Raw genomic sequence first — 4,057 nt, forward strand, 5'->3', positions numbered from 1 at the left:
CCTTTGGGATGCATGGCTATATTCTTACTGTTTGAATGTAATCATTTAACAGCAATAGATATCGAAGTGCAGTATCCACTTCTCATTGTTCAACCTTGTCTCCTCAGCGTCCCTGCAATCCTTTCCAGGCCTGGGCCTTGTCTCCTTTGCAGCCTTGAGCCTGCAAGTCCACTGCTGTGCACACTGCCTCTTGCACTCCAGTGTAAACATGATGGGAGGATACATGTGGTGTCATGGGGTGAGGTAATACACATAGTCACTAGGAAATCCCAAGCATGTCAGAAGCATGATCCAAAGCACGCTAGAATCAGTGGAAAGATTCTCATGGACTTAAATGAGCTTCAGGTCAGACCCCAGCTTCCTTATTTGCAACAGCACAGGGTAAAAAGGGGGTGGTGGGCATTGGGTGGAGAACAGGCATGTCTCAGAAGACACAGGCTTAGATGTGATTTTCATCACACCGATGAGTCACATAGCTACACACTGCCCTATCAGACCTCAGTCCTGGCAGTAGGCAGAGTTATTGGGTGGCTGTGTGGCAGCATGTTCACGAATGCAGGACCTTGCTCTCCTATCCCTGTTCAGCACTCCTTCCCTTGTGTTCACACATGCAACACTTTGCACCGGGTGGGATCAAGCCTGTTAAACTTATGGCTGTAAAGTGCTGTGCATGCTGGCAGGGGGGTATAAATAACACTGAACGCTGGAAGCAGCAGGACATCAGGAGCATGGAGATGAACTGGGAGGCTGTTTTACCTCCCTGCGCCGGGACGTAATGCCTCTGCTCAAGCAGCCCGAAATTGCCCTGGCCTCTCTTGCAGCCACATCATGTGGCTTAGCTGTCCACCCTCGCCAGTAGGTCTCTTTCAACAAGATTGCTTCTTAAACACTCCCTTCCAATGGATAGCTGTGTTCAGACGATGTATCCCCAGCTGTATTAGCTTACAGCTCTCCAAGCAAAATCATATTTTATTGTTTTCTGCCCTTATTTCAAAATTCTCTAGAGCTTTTTACATTATTTTTCTATCTTTGTGGGTATGCACAGCTCCTCCCAGCATAAGCTGGGAAGTGTCATTAACATGTTAACTCCCTTTTATGCATCACTAATGAAGATGTTAATTAAAATCACCTCTGGCACCAATTCCTATGGCACCCCATTACCTCCCCCAGCTCCATACGTGGCCCTTTGCTAACAGCCCCTCGCTTCCAACCCATATGTCAGTAATGAGACGCAGAGCTTTGACTAAAACTGAAATATGACATCTTTGGCCTCCCCTGTGCCTGGATTAATCCTTTGGATTACAGGAAGAGTCTGGAAAATGTCAGGTTTCTAGGGCTTAAGGAGAAGGGAGAGGAACTGAACTTGATTTCTGGTTCTTCCTCGGAAACAGCCTCTGGGTAAGTTCCTGCTATCCCCTGGCCTCAGAGGCATGTTCAAAGGCAGCCAAAATCTCTGCCGTAAACAGCAGCTCAGGTCCACCCAGTGAGCTGGATTCTAGGATGGTCAAGGCTTTAGGCATGCAAAGGTGACTCTCTTTGAGGAAGATTTCTAAGGCAAGAGTGTCGGGGGGTAACCCAAGGCCCCAGATAGCTGCCTCTCCCCACACACTCCCCATCCAACCCTAGCAGGGTGAGCCCCAGGGGTCAGTAATTCTTAGGGCAGCAGAGGCATTGCACAGGGAAGCAAGAGGCTGACCTTTCCGCCTCCGCTGTCAGAAGCAGCATGAGAAGTTTCTCACCCACACACATGGTATATGACTCTCCAATTCCTATCCCACTGGGAGTGCAGGAACAGCGCACGCCCCCACACGCATGGAAGTAAGTAAGACACTCGGTGGCATTCCGAGCAAGATGCTGTTACCTAGGAAATTGTTACTGCCAGTCGTTGCGGGGAGGTTTTTTGGAAGGAGAAAAATCAAGCCACCATAGCAGCCTTTGAGATCAAACACAGCAATCTGAGGTGTCAGACCCACAATGCTCGGACAGCGGCTACAGCAGGCACTCGAGGAATGGGTGTCTAGATTTGCAGGTGCTAAACCTACTGGACAGACCGCCAGGGAGACTTAAATCCTTTGTGCACAGAACAAGCAATAGCAATGCGAGCCCCTTTTCTACTGCCTCCTGCCAACGTGCTTCAAGCCTGACCCGTGCTGACCCGCTCTGGGCTGAAAGGGTAGCCTCCAGGTTAGTTCAGTCCTTGGCTTCGCTGCTGGAGGGTTCTGTTTAAAGCCAAGGTTGGTTGTGGCTTTATGAGTTAGACACGTCCGCTGTAGAGAGGTGCCATGTAGGTCGGAGCCAGATCTCGATCTGATTTTCTCCCATAGTTCCAGGGCTGTTCAGTTGGTGGGGGAAGGGCACCACTCACTTGTTTGGCCAAGCACCTTTCAGATGGCAATGACTCGGTCTGTAGCACAATCAACCGGTACTGATGATCTGGCGGGAGGAGAGTTTCCATGTGGTTAAGACGGAAGGAAAACTACTTCCTCATGAGCTGGTGTGGCTGCCTGCCTGCCATCTCAGAGACTCCTAAACTTGATTAACATCAGCCCATCCCTCCTCTGCCTCCTACTAAGCCACTTTTGTAGGACTCGCTGCTTGCTGGCCTTTAACTCAGATTTCCTTCAGTTAGGAGCCTGTGCCGTTGACCCAGTCCGAGTACCTGGCACAGACCCTCAGCTGGCGGACATCAGGGTAGCTCCACTGACTTCAATGCCCATTTACATCAGCTGAGGATCAGCCCCCCGTCTGCCAGATCCTCTGCCTACTGTCACCTGGAACAACACCAAGTTTGTGCAGGGAAGAAGAGCAGCTTAGGTCCAGTGCCTGCTACCTGGCTTGGGTAGCTGCTGTCTTGAAGGGGAGCACAGCAGAGTCTCTGTGGGACCATGTTTGGTCACTCACATTTTGGTGCTCCACTGTCATCCCTAGTCCCATACATACGCTGGCCCTGGGGCAAGAAAGGGTGAATCAGTGTATGCGTCACTGGAGAGAAATTGAACCAAATGGCCGAATGCTGTGCTAATGACTCTATCTGCTGAGCCAATAAGATATCCCGTGACACGGTCTTACCACTGTGAAACACCTTGTGGCAAGTCCTTGCCACGCGAGATCACCCGCTGTTCTGAAATGTCCCCTTGACACGCCTGCAACAAGACAAAATGCCCCGTCAGGAGATCTTGCGGCAACACCATGCCCATGGTACGATTACACCGTTACAGCAAGTTCTCCCCACAGCTTCATGCCCCGAAACGGGATCTCACCACAGTGAGACGTCCCACAATAAGCTCTCTCTGCAACAAAAAGTCTACTGCTTGCAGTGTGCACCACAATCAGATCTCACCATAGTGAAAACATGCAACCACAGGTGCGCAGGGGGTGGCGACACACTGGGTCCAACTGGAGGGGCCCCGTGACCACTCTGGAAGGAGGATTGCAGTCCCAGAAACACTCCTTGAATGCGCTGCGTCAAGGAGCTGTGTGGGTGACGTGGGAGTGTGAGACGCAGAGCGATGAAATCCTTCACCTTGCTTTTCAGCCATTTCAATAGGGGCAGCCAATGCAAGCGGAGGGGAGGAGCGGGGGGAGAAGAACGCTGCTGACAGGTTTCATTGTCAGAGCCCTGCAGTCAGTCGCTCTCATGCAGCAGCAGGCTAGGAAAACAAATAAAACCGACATTAAAAACAAAATCTTTAGCCACACCGCACACAAATATCCCCTCTCTAGCCGCTGAAGTGCTGCGGGGAAGGGACGAGTGCTGATCCACAGCACATTTCCTGTGTCCGCCTCCCCACCGGGCCTTTGTGGTTCCTTGAAAGAAAAAGGATGTTGTGGACAAAAAGGACCAAACTGCTGGGGCAGAGAGGCAGTGGGGGAGGGGGGAGAGGAAGGAGGAGGAAATAATAAGGGACACACAAATGGTTGCAAACAGTAAAGGGGGTTGATATGTTCACGCCCCTGGTTTGATTGCTTTTCTCCTTTCCTGAGCAAGTTGTTGACGCACCGCCAAAAGGAAATTTCACTGGTAACCGAGGTGGGGGAGGCGGTGAATGAATGACGC

General features: G+C 51.1%; 1 long non-coding RNA gene across 1 annotated transcript; it reads right to left on the reverse strand.

Moving 5' to 3' along the window:
- Positions 1 to 1,761: 1,761 nt before the first annotated feature.
- LOC125631006 (uncharacterized) lies at positions 1,762 to 3,384 on the reverse strand. The gene is made up of 3 exons (XR_007354860.2): positions 3,341 to 3,384; positions 3,070 to 3,143; positions 1,762 to 2,433 (listed from the first exon to the last, which is right to left on the reverse strand). It is a non-coding gene; the product is annotated as an uncharacterized LOC125631006 (long non-coding RNA).
- Positions 3,385 to 4,057: the final 673 nt, after the last annotated feature.

Source organism: Caretta caretta, chromosome 2, assembly GCF_965140235.1.
Source record: "Caretta caretta isolate rCarCar2 chromosome 2, rCarCar1.hap1, whole genome shotgun sequence".
Classification (NCBI taxonomy): Eukaryota; Metazoa; Chordata; order Testudines; family Cheloniidae; genus Caretta; species Caretta caretta.